General features: G+C 37.7%; 1 protein-coding gene and 1 non-coding gene across 3 annotated transcripts in view; one reads left to right on the forward strand and one right to left on the reverse strand.

Annotated features, from left to right (window-relative positions):
* SMAP1 (small ArfGAP 1) overlaps window positions 1–16,027 on the forward strand; it is a 155,689-nt gene that overhangs the window by 61,244 nt on the left and 78,418 nt on the right. The gene's annotated exons all lie outside the window — the stretch shown is intronic.
* LOC136321585 (U6 spliceosomal RNA) lies at window positions 1,763–1,869 on the reverse strand. The gene has a single exon (XR_010728733.1). It is a non-coding gene; the product is annotated as a U6 spliceosomal RNA (small nuclear RNA).

Below are 16,027 nucleotides of genomic sequence, written 5' to 3' on the forward strand. Positions count from 1 at the left end.
CCTTCAACAAGCAGTGTTTGCATTTGAAAACAAGCTGGAACTCTTCATTACCGACACTGAAACAGGTCATTTACTACACTTTGAAAAACTGGGAGAGTTTAAAGATGCATGCACAGCAAGTGACCCTGCTCAACATCTTGATCTCCAGCAGCTAGCAGGCTTCACATCTAATCTCCTGCAATCATTCAAAGCGCGCTTTGGATAATTTCGTGAGCACACTCGTCTTTTTAAGTTCATCACCCATCCACATGAGTGTGCAGTGGACAGCGCCAACCTGAGTTACATCCTCGGTGTCTCCATCAGAGATTTTGAGCTACAAGCTGCTGACCTGAAGACCTCAGACATGTGGGTGAATAAGTTCAAGTCACCGAATGAAGATTTGGAAAGACTTGCAGGACAGCAAGCAGAGTTGGCGAGCAAACACAAGTGGGGAGAAATGAAAAAACTTTAACCTGCAGACCAGCTGATTGTCAAAACTTGGAACGCGCTTCCCGTCACATACCACACATTGCAGCATGTGAGTATTGCTGTACTGACAATGTTTGGCTCTACGTATGCTTGTGAGCAGTCTTTCTCACATCTAAAGAACATTAAGACCAACCTACGATCATGTTTAACGAATAGAAGTCTCAACGCCCACACGAAGCTTAACCTCACCACGTATCAACCAGACTACAAAGCCATCAGCAAAACCATGCAGCACCAGAAGTTGCATTAATGGTAAGAAGTACTTTATTCATCATTGGTTAGCAACAGCATAACAACGTTATTAAAAATAATTCAGAAACTTATTGTACTTTAAAAGTGTTGGTCTTACATAAAATGCACACATTTACTTGTATTTAGTGTTAAACATATTGTATGGCTCTCACAGAATTACATTTTAAAATATGTTGCGTTCATGGCTCTCTCAGCCAAAAAGGTTCCTGACCCCTGTCCTAGAACGTAATCCCTCTTCTCTCAGAGCAAAGTGATCTCTCTTCCTTTTAAAATCTTTTGGCGCAAAAGTCCTCCCCCAACACACATTAACATAATTAAGTCCATCCCAAGCAAGAAGGGCAACCAATATCATCACCTGGGTGACGGGCCTCCGCGAGGGCAGCACCATCTTTAACAAAGTGAGCATAATATATTTTATCTGCCCAAGAAGGTTGCATTTAATTATCTAGTATATTTTAATTATCTCTTTGTAAACTTCCAATAATTAGAAAGGTTATCATATATGTGTTTGTAGTCTTTATGATGGCTACCACATTGCTAGCAACATAATATGTGCTTAATTTTTTTAATGGTAAGTTCAGAACAATCTTTGATTTGCTATAATTCTGTGTGATAATGCTTGCTTTCTTTAACAATAAATGAGGAGGGCCCTGTGCCAGGTAGCTCAATTGGTTAGAGTTTCGTCCGAAAACACAAAGATTGCAGGTTCAGATCCCAGTCAGGGCACTTACGGGAAGACAACAACAAATGCACGACTGAGTGGAACAACAAATGAAAGCGTCTCTCTCTCTCAAATCAATCCAAAAAAAAAAGAAAGAAAGAAAGAAATAACAATGAATGGAGAGAATGGAGAAAGCAAGCATTTTCCCTGAATTTATTCTATATTTTTCTGTTGTGTCTTTTAAAAATTTTCTTGATCTCTGTCCTTTTCTCATGTTTCTATATGCTTAAAATTTTTTTAACAGCTTTGCTTTATTTATTTTTTCTTTTTTTCTTTAAGGTGTTGTGCACTTTATTGAACTGGTCTCAAGTCAGTGTACAGAAAAATATGGAACGCTTCATGAATTTGCATGTCATCCTTGCGCAGGGGCCATGCTAATCTTCTTTGTATCGTTCCAATTTTAGTATATGTGCCTTCAAAGCGAGCACTGTTTTATTTTTTATTTAATTTTTTACATTGACTTTTGTAGAGTGACACTGGTTAACATAATTATACAGGTTTCAGGTATCCATTCTACAACACATCTCTGTACACCGTATTGTGTGTTCACCCTCTAAGTCAAATCTTTGTCCACTGTTTATTCCTCCATACCTTCCTCTAACCTCCCCTTCTCACTTGCAGTAACCACACTGTTGTCTGTGTCCATGAGTTTTTCTTTTCCTTTCTTTTTTTTTTTTGTACCAGATGATTTCACTCATGTGGAATCTAATAAAGTGAACTAACAGGCAAAATAGAGACAGACTCATAGAGAGAGAGCAGGCTGACAGCTGTGGGGGGTTGCTGGCTGAGTAAGGGGGGTAGAGGCATTAAATAACAACAACAACAAAAAGAACATGTTTTCATACACTTTCTTTTCTTTTTCAAGTGAGTTGAGGGTAGATAGATAGATTCACGTATGTACCCTGAGAGGGATCCACCCTGTCTGGGGCCGTGCAACCTAGCTATTTTTAGCACCTGAGGCCCAGACTCCATGGAGCCATTCTCAGTGCCTAGGGCTGATGCACTTGAATCAGTGAAGCCGTGGCTGCAGGAGGGGAAAAGAGAGAGAGAGGGGAGGGGGAGGAAGAAGGTGGAGGAACAAATGGTTGCTTCTCCTGTGTGCCCTGACTGGGAATTAAGCCCAGGACATCCACACTCCAGGCTGATACTCTACCACTGAGCCAACTGGCCAGGCCATATTTTCATATTCTTTTAAAATTCCAAAAATACAGCAGTCACAGGGAGTATAACTTTAGTATGTAGAAGTTGCAAGGTAATATATGCAGATACTAGAAAGGAGGTGCTTTTTAGCATTTCAAACCATCCAAACTGAAATTGATTACCTTGGAAAGTAGTAATAAGTTTACCATTATTGGAATGGTTTGTGCAGAGGCTGGACAACCACTTGTAAATGTGTAGTTGGTATTCAAGCATTGATTGGGCAGATGGTGAGTAATTAGGAATCTGATGTCTCTTCTGTTCTTGAGATTCTTTGATTGTATGCTCAGTCCTCTTTGATTTTCATAGCAATTCAAAAACATTTTTATTATTTGCATTTGAGTAAAAATAATATGTTACAGTTAGAGATGTGATTCAACTTTTTCCAAAAGTCAGATTCTACCTCAGAGGATAAAAATTTCTTGTATTCTTGGGTAATTCAAAAGAATATGACAAGATTCTCAGGTTAAATTTGAAAGATGGGTTTTAAACATTTTTTGAACAAACATCTTTGCTTTTTATATATTCTTTCATAAGGAAAAAAATCATTTCCTAGATTTCTGTTATAACTTTGTTATTAGAAACACCAAGGTAACTTGGTAGCCCTTAGTTTAATTTAGTAATAGATGTGTTACATAGTATTGACCTGCTTAATTTAAATGTTTTATCTTGCTTGGGAAAATATTTTTTTCCACGGCAGCTAAAACCATGGGTTTTCACTAATCTTCATTAAGAAATTTCGCTGTATTCTGTGGCCTCAGCTTGATTTCTAACAGGTAGTCCAAATACAGGGAGATTAGGCAAAAGAAAATCAATAGATTTTTTTTTTTTTTCATTTTTCTGAAGCTGGAAACAGGGAGAGACAGTCAGACAGACTCCCGCATGCGCCCGACCGGGATCCACCCGGCATGCCCACCAGGGGCGACGCTCTGCCCACCAGGGGGCGATGCTCTGCCCATCCTGGGCATCGCCATGTTGCGACCAGAGCCACTCTAGCGCCTGAGGCAGAGGCCACAGAGCCATGCCCAGCGCCCAGGCCATCTTTGCTCCAATGGAGCCTTGGCTGCGGGAGGGGAAGAGAGAGAGAGAGGAAAGTGCGGCGGAGGGGTGGAGAAGCAAATGGGCGCTTCTCCTGTGTGCCCTGGCTGGGAATCGAACCCGGGTCCTCTGCACGCTAGGCCGACGCTCTACCGCTGAGCCAACCGGCCAGGGCAAAATCAATAGATTTTAAATACTTTAAATACTTCTCTGTAGCTAAAAAACCCCAACAAACAAAAATTACAGGTACTTATATTGGTGGTCATGTTGTACCATCCTCAGTGGTAAAACTGGTTATAAGAGGGAGAGGATGAAAGTGGCTAAAATATACTAAAGACATTTTCTCCTCTTCGACTCTCTGACATTTTGAATGAAGTTCTGATAAATTTTATTCTTGTTAATTTTGTGAAATAAAATGGCTTGCAGTTGATGGAAGTACAGTATTCCTGTGAGGCAGCTCTGCCATCTTTAAGAAAATAGAAACCTGGAACTCGATTATTGATAGGCAGTGGAAACTTAAATTTTACATGAATCATGCAGTGGTATAGGTTTGTTTTACTTGGAACAGGATCCGATAATAAATTAACATTGATGAAGGTGCAATAAGTTATGTTTTCCATAAGAGTTCTGCAGAGGAGAAAGATGCACTATATAAATTATATTACTAAAATTAATTTTACATGTTCTTTTTTTTAATAAGGCTACTAGAAAATTTAAAGCGATACAAATGGCTCAGATTATCTTTTTGTTGCACAGCAGTGGTATAGATATATCACAGTTGTCATGCATTTGGCTGGAGCCACTGCAGGCTTCTTTTGTTTAATATTTGTGTAGTATACCTTCTTTCATGTGTTTATGTTTAACCTATCTATATCCTAAAATATAAAAGGGCTTATTTTAGACAGTAAATGCCTACATGTGGCATGCTCTTTCAATATGGAGTTTTAATTTTATAATTTTCAGTGACTTCTTTAAAATAGTGTTTTAGTATTTCTTGTTTGAATTTTCTTCTTCCATGACTTTCTTACCTCTGTGCTGGTCTTTGTTGCCTAATTCCTGTATTTGTAGCTTTCTCTTGGGTTCCTTTTCTTACTTCATTTTTAGTTTAAAGTATTTTTTCTTTTGCCTCTCCAATTTTCTTGTGTTTGTTTTCGTGTTCCAATTTATTTCCTATTCATTTCAGAAAAATATTTTTCTTTATTTCTAATTTTTCCTGAGTTTTTATTTTAATTATCAATGTTTCTAATTCCTGTTTAGTGTTCTTTTTTAACTTCATCCCTTTTAACTCATTTTACATGTTCTTTCGTATCTTGTATATATCTTTTAGCTCATTCTGAAGTGTTGATGTTATTTTTGAGCCTGTTTGTTCGATTGTGGTTTTATTATAAAGATGTTATTCTGCTTCTCATTCTCTTCTGCTAATAACTTTGTACGAGATTTGACCTTGATTCTTTCCTGTTGATTATTTTTATGTGATATTAGTTTTCCATTACTTTTAAAAGGAATTGAACTTTAAGATAGCTTTCTAATTTCACTGACCTCTCTTTTCAATTGTTTTCATGTACGGTTTAAAATAAGGTCACTTGTTATGTGATTTTCTTCCTCCATTTTGTTCTCCCACTTTTATTTGGACTGTCTCTTCCTTTGTCTCCATTATCCTGTCCTTCTCAACTTTTAATTGTTTCTAAGTAGTTTCTCCTCAGTGGCTACATTCTGAGAGTTCATAATTATGGGCTAGATCATTTTCTCCCACTCTGCACTTACTGTGGACCTACTTAGTTGCTATTGGATTGGGGGAAAAATGCTTTCGATTTCTTATACTTTCTTCAGATTTGTTGCCTGTAATTTCCAGTTTGTATCATTTCACTATTTTAGCATTCTGTTCTCAGATCCACTCAGTTCCCCATTAGATATCATGAAAGGCCAAGTGGTCATGAGGGCCTTGTCCTTACCCAACAGCTTTTTGGAGTTTGTGAACGTACTGCATCACTCAGTTTTGCTATAAATGTTGTCCATGGGCTTTTGGTTATTCTATCTAGTTACTCTTCTTTTGTGAAGAGCTTTTGGGAGCTTCAGAAACTTACTGTTAGTATAGAATTCCCAAGATATTCAATATTTAAAGAACAAAGTTCCATTTAAAAAGCTAATTTGGAGAGCTCCATGATTTACCACATTTGACCATTTGACCTGTATGGGTTAGAACATTCTTTAATCTCTCAAGGTTTTGTCCTTTAGATAAATTTTCACAGTGCCTTATGGAACCAGGTACAGAATGAGCATTCAGTACACATTTATTCAAGAAAACCCATCATCAGGCAGATTTTTTCTTATTTTGTGGGAAGAGGGCTCATTATAGTTCCATCAAGCTGATGAACTTTCTCACATCATGGCCTCCTGTACATTCTTAACTTTTAAACTTGATTGATCTTCAGTTTATATTAACTCTTTGTCAGGATCATTAATTGTTTTCTCATAGTAGAGCAGGGACGGTGGGCAGTTTCCAGTATTGTCTACACATACAGAGTAAGATGAGAAAGAAATGAGACACTATCAAAAAAAGAAAAGAAAAGAAAGTGACACGGTCTATAACAAAATTTAATCTGTGAAGTTGTTTTTAAACAATCCTTTTGGGGAAAAGATACATTTATTTTGAATTTTAATGTGCAAGATTGTGCTCTATATTTTCTACTTTCTCTTGATTTGTTAATGGTTTTTAAGGTTAAACTTTTAAAAAGGTCATTAATAGTGTTTAGAATTATTTTTTTGTAGTGATTGGCTATAGTTCTTGGGTCAAAGCAGTGAAAAAAATGGTAAGATGTTAACTTAGTGGAAGTCTCATTAATTTAACTGTGTCAGTTATATACTGCCTAACCAGGTAGATCTGAGGGAGTATAACTAAAGGGAATAAATTATTTGAAGATAGAGGCTTATATATCTCCATATAGAGTGTAATATTTGTAGGCACTTGAAGTGAATGAATACTTGTATGAATAGATTATGTGGAAATATAATTATTATTCATTTCATTCACATCATATTTTAAAGACATAGATAGATACTTCTCTGCCTTGGTTTGTATGAATATAATAATGATAGAGGAGAGCAACCACAGTCAAAACACTGGTCTGGGGCCTTAAAGACCTACCCTAATTCCCCATGTATAAGACATACCATTTTCTGAAAAATTTGGGGTCTAAAAACTGGTTGCGTCTTATGCACTAGTTGTAGATTTTTTATTTGCATTTCCCTCTTTTTTGCACTTGTGTTTGCGCTCATTGTTGAAGACTGATTCGTCATCAGACACAGATGAGGACAAGCTAATGGATGGGAGTTTGGACAGTGATGAGGGGTTGTATGAATTTTATGATGAATAAAACTTGAGTTCAATAACTTTATGTAAAACTTTTTTTTTTTTAATTTCGGGCTCCAAAATTAAGGTGCGTTTTATACATGGGAGTGTCTTATACATGGGGAAATACGGTATATTCTGGTTTTGACTTTGTTAACTAAATGGTGTGTGATCTTGAGCAAGTTACTAAGGACTTGAGCAAGTTATTTTAAAAAATATTATCAGTATCTAGTGATATTATAAGTTTAAACATATTTTTTAAATGTTTTAATACTATTTTTTTAAAGGTTTTATTTATTTATTTTAGGGGAGGGAGGAGCAGAAAGCATCAGCTCCCATATGTGCCTTGACCAGGCAAACCTGGGTTTTGAACTGGCGACCTCAGTGTTTCAGGTCGACGCTTTATCCATTGCGCCACCACCAGTCAGGCGATACTACTTTTATATTGTCCTTTATTTGTTTATGAATTTCTTAAAGCATATTATAGTATGCAGAGGGTCTTTTAGCTATAAAGATGGAAAAGCAGGTTGTATTTGAGAAAGTAAGGTAGTGCCTGTAGGTATGTGTGTCTGTCATGAGAGGCAAAGGTAAAAGTTGGCAGCCAGAGGATGGTTTGGTCTTAATCCTTAATGATAGGGGATGGGGACAAGGACAAAGCAGAGAGCTATTAAAATGTTACAAGTTGAAGAATGACATTGAATGTCACGTTCCTTTCAAGAACATGAATCTGATGATCCTGTTCCTTCAGTGGCCTAGGCATTGGGTGACTAGATCTTGAACTACAGTGCTGGCAATGGGGTAGATTATCAGGGAAAGCCTACAAGAAATACTGTATTAAAGAGTTAGAATCACTAAGACTCTGCCAGAGGGAAGAGTCCAGGTCGAGTCCTGAGCTGAACCTTAAGCACCTAGGATGAAAGTAGTCATTTGTTCCTAGGCTTCTAGTGGTATGAACTTCATAGTAAATATTGATGACAAAAGACTATGATGTGAAATTTTATCAACTTTGTCATAACAGTGTTTAATTTTATTGCTTGAAAACAAGAATGTGTTCTCTGAATTTGTAGCACTTAGCAAATGCTGCAACAGATAATCAAGGTCTGAGAATATCTAGATACTGTGGAAAATATGAAAACTGGTAGCTTTAATTCCACATCATTATTTTAAAAATTTAATTTTTGAATATGTTTTATTTACTTTACTTTGTTCTTAAAACAAACAATTAAAACAGAAAGAAAACAACTCCCCTAAAACACAGTTTTATAAAAACTGAAGGAATGGACTCTAATATTTCCAAAGAGTTCCTGAGACCAAAAATGGTGGCCCTTCTTTTCCAGCAGCTGGAATCCAAAAGATCATGAAACAAGTCCTGAAAAGCTTGCTCCTTTGCAAGAAATCCCGGTGGCTTTTGAGAGGAAGATAGAGAACTATTCTGGAAAATTTCAAGTGGTAGTAGAGGTGAGTCACTGACATGAAGAATTTATTCAGGGACTACAAATATTCATTTTCTCTTTTTAATTGAGTTTTTCTTTTTTAAATACACATTCAGCTAAGGCTGTTTGAAAGTCTTAGTCTTTGTGTTCTAAAATTTTTACTGAGTAGAAAGTAGTAGAGTAAGTAGTATTTCCTTTTCCACACAAAAGTAAAATACATGGAATTTTCAAAGATGGAATCTTCTGCAACCGTACTGTTTCTTTAAGATGCTGCTGCTACTGGGAAAGGATATGGTAAATGAATCCCGTGTTTATACTTTGAGTATTTTTACTGTAAGTTTTACTTGGGTGGGATTTATAAAAATGTACTAATTTGATTTGATTCATAGCTTTTTGGTCCTCAGAAGACTTTGTTCTCTGGTAGGAGTGGAGGATACCTGTGAGGAGGCCCTCCTTGCTCTGGAACCCTGGCCAAGTTTGCTCTGGACACTACTGTATTTAGAAACAGGGCAGGATTAATGCAGCTTTCCTCTACTTATTTTATTGTTTTGGGGAATGGGAAATACGTGGACAGGGTACAGAAGGTATAGAGGGAACAGTCTCCCTCCCATTTCTACCCCTCAGTCATCCAGTTTCCCTCAGTAGAAACAACCATGTTTGTCAGTTTCTTGTATATTCTTCCCAAAATATTTTATGCATATATGCAAACATATCGGTGGTAAACATTTTTTTAATTTATTTTTTTTATTTTATTTATTCATTTTAGAGAGGAGAGAGAGAGAGATAGAGAGAGAGAGAGAGAGAGAGAGAGAGGAGAGAGAGAGACAGGGGGGAGGAGCTGGAAGCATCAACTCCCATATGTGCCCTGACCAGGCAAGCCCAGGGCTTCGAACCGGCGACCTCAGCATTTCCAGGTCGACACTTTATCCACTGCGCCACCACAGGTCTCGGTGGTAAACATTTTTAGTCTGTTTTTATATCCTTACACACAAATCTTTTGACCTTGAGGTGAGATTCTTTTTCCCTTATCTATTCCTCAGAAAATTGAATAGAATATTTTTAATTTACATGATTTTACCTTTCTTCCTCCAGATTTAACATAGGCATGTAGCATCTTTCCATTATACTAATCGGTAAGTTTCTATTTGTATGGCCAGTAGCCGCAGCCATCACTGCTGCCAGACACGTGCAGGTTCTCATTGAATTCGGGCTGACAGTAAAGAAACAGCAGAGTCGGAGAATGGTGGGCCATCCTTTATTCTAGCCTGGCACTGGCAGGCGAGTAAATACACACAATGTGAAAACACTTCCCTTTGCATTCAGGACTCCCAAAGCCACTGACTTTCTCCCGGTTTTCCTAGAATCAAAGGCCCTACTAGCTCAGTCCCCTCTGGTTCCCATTTCCTTCTCTCTGCACAAACTGGCTTCTTCAGCACTCTGCCATCTTGGCAACCTCTCTCTCTGCAACAATGTGGCCTCCTACACAAAATTTTTGGTGCGGAAACCCTTCCTCCAGCAAACATTAGCATAACCAAGCCTTCCCAACCCGGAGGGTAATCAGCAGTATCACGTGACAGCATCATCATGTGGGCAGCGGTCATTTTTAACAATAAAAGTGAGCAAAATCAAATAACACAAATTTTACAAACTTATTTGCCCAACATTATTGATTATTTTAATGTTTTGTAATTTTGCTTTTTGGACTTTAGAAGATCTAATTGCTATGTTGTAATCTAATCATTTGTAACAATGCAGTTGGTAATCTCATTTCTTTATATTTTAGCTGCTGTTTCTTTTTTCCACTTATTTTATTTTTTAAAAAGTCAGCAGTAAACCTAGAAGGGCAAATCAGTACCTACATAAAATTTATGAAAACTATGCAGATAGCTTCTGAAATAATACATTAGTGTGAACTTCAGTTTAAATAACAAATAGCTGTTAACCAGATATCTATTAGTATCTGAAGGAGAAAGTGCAGGAAACACTACAGGGCCAGATAGGGAGTAGGTACTGAGATAAAGGAGAGATGCACAGAGGTGAAGGAGAAGGAGAAGGAGGCCCCGCCCCCAGGAGCAGCAGTTCTGACAGAGGGCCACTGGGTGGGCTGGGTGGGGCTTGAGTTGGGCGAGGACAAATAGAAGCCCTGACGTGGTGGTATCACTTAGTTGGAGTTTACACAGAGCTCTGCTGTCCAAGAGTTTGGATGATAAAAGAAAAAAAAGTGATGTTTTATTCTCAGGAGAATGAACCATTAATTTGGAATATTAGGTGGGCTTGTCATATATTATTTCCTGATATTGACAATGTTTTAAATTGGGACACATTTTATTTTATTTGTTTTTGGTACCTTTTATCTTCACATTCATTTCAAGGCATCTTTTTTCAGTAAAATTATATGTGCTGCTTATTTACCATTCCCCTTCGCCCCATTGGGGATGCCCTATTGACATAAAACTGATTTTTTAATAAAAAATACAGTACTATTACGTAAGAAAAATTTGTTACAGTTTGCCTACTGATTGATTTTGCAGATTTGTATCTATTCCCACTTTTTGTGTGTGTGTGTGACAGAGAGAGAGAGAGAGACAGACAGACAGGGATGGACAGACAGACAGGAAGGGAGATGAGAGAAGTATGAATTCTTCGTTGCAGCACCTTAGTTGTTCATTGATTGCTTTCTCATAGGTGCCTTGACTGGGGGGGCTACAGCAGACTAAGTCTTTTTGGACTCCAATTATGAGTGACCTCTTGCTCAAGCCAGCGACCTTGGGCTCAAGCTGGTGAGCCTTGCTCAAGAGGAGCCTATGCTCAAATTGGTGACCTCGAGGTTTCGAACCTGGTCCTCCGTGTCCCAGCCGACTCTATTCACTGCCCCACTGCCTGGTCAGGCTCCCACTTTTTGTTTTATTCGTTTTTTTGTTTAGTTGTATCTTTATTTTAGTTTATTTAATTATGCAATTCCAATAACTGCATGCCAGTTAATCCCAATTTTGTTCAATTTCTATAAAACATTAAAAACTTAAAACTTTTAGAATATAGATTTTATTGTTTTTAGAGCAAAAACTGGGATTATGAAATGTTTTTTACTTAGAACATTTTAGAAAGAGAAATGCTTCATCCACGTTGAGAGTGTGATGATACTATGTCAGCCCATAGCTGCCTTTTAGCATTTCAGTGTAAATTGCATTTTTTGAAGTTGAAACTCAAGTGATGTGTGAAGCTTTGGGCAAGTGTTGTTCTATGTACTAGATTATGTGGAGAAACTAAAACCTAGATGGGCAGAGATAGATTAAATCTAAAACATAGATTATGGGTTGACAAGGACAAAATAATTTTCATATAGGTTTTGGGATTCTTAAGTGTGATTTATTATACCATTTTCAGGTGAAGCAGGCCTGCCTTTGCAATTATAATGGTGGTGATGTTGGATGAAGTTGGTCTTCTCAAAAAGTACAATGTAAAATTCACCTTTCTAGGAACATATAAAATAGGACATATTGACTTTAATAGGAATGATAAATAATACTAATTTAAAAATGTACTCTACCTAAATGGCAATTTATTTAGAAGTATGTACCCGTTATCATCCCCCTACCTCACCTTTTTTGCAACCAGTCTGCTCATTCCGAGTTCTGGAAAACTGAAATATAAATGCCAAAGAATAAGCAACTAAAATTCTAATAGTGCATTTTTTTAAAGCATTTTTGATTAGAGAACCTAAAAGGAAAGAAAAGGAATGATGTTTTAATAATAGGAATGATGCTTTCTTTTTAGTGAGAGGAGAGGAGAGGAGGCAGAGACAGACTCCCACATGCACCCAACCCGATCCACCTGGCAAGCTCACAAGGAAGCAACACTCTGCCCATCTAGGGAATTGCTCTAGCGATAGCTCTTCTTAGCACCGAGGCAGAGGCCATGGAGCCATCCTCAGCACCTGGGCTAACTCACTCCAATCAAGCCATGGTGGCAGGAGGGGAAGAGAGAGAGAGAAAGAGAAGTGAGAGGGGGAGAGGTGGAGAAGCAGATGGGTGCTTTTCCTGTGTGCCCTGACCAGAAATCGAACCCAGGACATCCACACTCATTCCAGGCCGACATTCTACCACTGAGCCAACTAGCCAGGCCAGGAATGATGCTTTAATAGTGGAAGCAACACTTACAGTACTGTATTCTATTTTTTTTTTTGTATTTTTCCGAAGCGAGAAGCAGGGGGCGGGGGAGGGGAGGCAGACTAACAGACTCCTGCAGGAGTTCCTGCGCCCAACAGGAATCCAGCGGCATGCCCACCAGGGAGCAATGCTCGGCCCCTCTGGGGTGTTGCTCCGCTATAGTCAGAGCCATTCTAGCGCCTAAGGTGGAGGCCATGGAGACGTCCTCAGTTCCTGGGCTAACTTTGCTCCAGTGGAGCCTTGGCTGCGGGAGGGGAAGAGAGAGACAGAAAGAAAGGAGAGGGGAAGGGTGAGAAGCAGATGGGCGCTTCTCTGTGAGCTCTGGCCGGGAATCTAACCTGGGACTTCCACACTTCTGGCTGACACTCTACCACTGAGCCAACTGGCCAGGGCCCTGTATTCTATTTTATGTTGACATTGCCTGGATACTACTTTTGATTAGTTGAGGCATGGCGGTAAGGATTGGGACCTAGGAAACTTGATCCTAGTCTCAACCCTTATACTAGTTTATTTTATTACCCAGTAGAGAAGTCATATAACCTCTTTCTGCTTCAGTTTCCTCATATGTAGAATAAAAACTGAGCTTCTAAAGCAGAGCCTGGTGTTTGTAAGCCATGCAGGACATAGATTCCAGTTTTATTAGATGCAGTCTGAGATATATGAACTACTGATGGCTGATGTTGGCTCTGTCAAGAGTTAAATACTCATGGAGACTAATAATCTTTGGCCTGTTATTTAATATCTTTTAGCTTCAATTTCCTTTCTTGTCAAGTTAGGGTAATAGTGCCAGATCATGCTTTTTTGAAATTTAAAATGCCATATATGTATATGCAGCACACACACACATACACACACAGAGTATTATATATATTATACATGCAATTTATAATAATATACTTATATGTAAAGATTAAGTATTAAAGCTAATGTTTATTAGTAGTTATTGGGCTGTTTTCATTTTCTGCTGATTACCATAACAACAGAGCTTGCCCTTCAAGACCAATAGAATAAATTTTTGTAGGGCCCTTACCTGTACTGTCTTGAAAGTTTGTGAACAGCTAGTTTGCATTATACTCCTGTCATCTCCTCACAGTGCCTGCTCCTGTTGTTCATTTTTCCCTGCTTCATACCATCTCCAAATTGCTTAACCTTGTACCTCTATTGAGCTTTTCATTGCTGTCCTTCTACTGTACTGTATTCTACTCTTTATAAATTATCTGAGCTTACCAATATCTTCCTTCTTACTAAGTGATCGTCTACATCGCTGATATTATTAAATCCTTGTTTCCCCCATTCCCAGCTAAAACACACCCACCCATGCACCTGCACCAGTCAATTTTTGGTAGTGGTCTCTTGTAGAAATGACTCATTACTTCATATCACTATTCCCTTTCAGATTTTTATACCTCTTGTATTTTGTTCTCCTGATTGCAATGGATGATAGCATTTCTTTTTTTTTAAGATTTTATTTATTCATTATAGAGAGGAGGGAGAGAGAGAGAGAGAAGGGGGGAGGAGCAGGAAGCATCAACTCCTGTATGTGCCTTGACCAGGCAAGCCCAGGGTTTTGAACCAGCAACCTCAGCGTTTCCAGGTTGACTCTTTATCCACTGTGCCACCACAGGTCAGGCAGGATGATAGCACTTTTAATACAACATTATAATTTGGTAAAAAGTACATGTATGCCTTGTTTCCATTTTCTTTCCCAAAATATATTATTAATGTCCTACATTAAATAAAGAGGATATTTTAGATAAAATGTATATAGTCATATTTATTGAATCTGATTGTAAGATGCATCTTTATTTTATGGAACAATAAGAAAAAATTATAAGATATCGTCAATTGTTAGATGTATTACTATTTTGTAAATGTTAAAATATGAAGAAAAAATATAATAGGATCAGTGACATATGGCATATATGGTAGATACATGTTTTAGTCTTATTAAATTTTTTGTTAAAGTTTTCATATATTCTTCTTTGCTTCATAGAAACTTCAAATTTTCTTTATAGTTTCTGTGAGCTGTGTCTGTGTTACTTTTTGCTTCATTGCAGATACGGTATAAACTAAGAGATATATATTTTCTTGGTCTAATTCCTTTCAAATGCTTAGTGCCTTTGTGATTATATAACTTGATCATTGCTACTTCCAAATTCCGACTTTGGCACAAAGATGAAGCATCATTTCAATATTCGAGATGGAAAACATTTTTCTTTTTTTTTTTTTTTTGTGAGAGACAGAGACAGGAAGGGAGAGAGATGAGAAGAATCAACTCATAGTTGCGGTGCCTTAGTTGTTCATTGATTGCTTTCTCATAAGTGCCTTGACCAGGGGGCTCCAGCTGAACCAGTGACCCCTTGCGCAAGGCAGTGATCTTTGGGCTCAAGCCAGCAACTATGGGATCATTTTGATGATCCCAAGCTCAAGCCGGTGACTCTGTGTTCAAGCTGGCATGCCCTTTGCTCAAGTTGACAACATTGGGGTTTCGAACCAGGAACCTCAACATTCCAGGTTGACATTTTTTCCACTGTGCCACCACCATTCAGGCCAAGAAAACATTTTTTTTCTTTTTTCAGGAAGGGTAAGTTATACTAAGAGTTTCTCAATTCTTCTCCCATCACACAGAATTACATATTAGCTCTACTCGCACTAACTTTATGCTAGGGTGTGTCATGATGTAGTAGAGTTCTCTGTACTTTAAGTGCACTTATTAAAATGTTCTCATCTCATATACTTTTTAAAAAATTTATTTTAAAATTATAGTTGGCATACAATATTGTATTAGCATCTGATAAACTTTTGAAGCTTGGGTTTATTTGACCTTAGCTTCAGTTTTTTTCTAGAGCTAAATAACCAAAAGAAACTCCTTTAGTTCTTTCTTTGGTTTACTATTTCCTTGTATTTCCCAGTCCCCTATTACTTCACTTTCTCATCTCTAGAGGAGTGGTTTAGAAATCTGGTTTACTTTGAGAGAAAATTTACATTGAGGTGAGGTGGAGTAGAGATCCATAGTGAGTGTATATTAGCGTTTTGCATACCTTCAAGCTCTCGGCTGGGAGAAAAGTCACTGTTTTTTTATTTGGAGGAAGATCAGTTTGTGTACATTTGAGGACTACAACTCAAGGTCGACATCCAGTAACCTGGTGAACCTGGATTGTCTTTTCGGTGATGCAGGGTGTGTGTCTAGGAAATCAGAAAAATAAAAGGAATTATAAAAACAGATTTTTCTACCAATTAAAACAAGTTCTATGTAAATAAATGTAAAATAGTAATAATGTTTTGTTTGTAAATGTTAATTTAGTTTCTAATGTAGTAGACTATCCAGGAGTACTGTTTGATTATTTTTTTAGTTTTTACTTATAAATGATCCTGAAACTGAATTTAACTTTGAAATGATTGT

The sequence above is a fragment of the Saccopteryx bilineata genome, chromosome 1 (assembly GCF_036850765.1).
Source record: "Saccopteryx bilineata isolate mSacBil1 chromosome 1, mSacBil1_pri_phased_curated, whole genome shotgun sequence".
Taxonomy (NCBI): Eukaryota; Metazoa; Chordata; class Mammalia; order Chiroptera; family Emballonuridae; genus Saccopteryx; species Saccopteryx bilineata.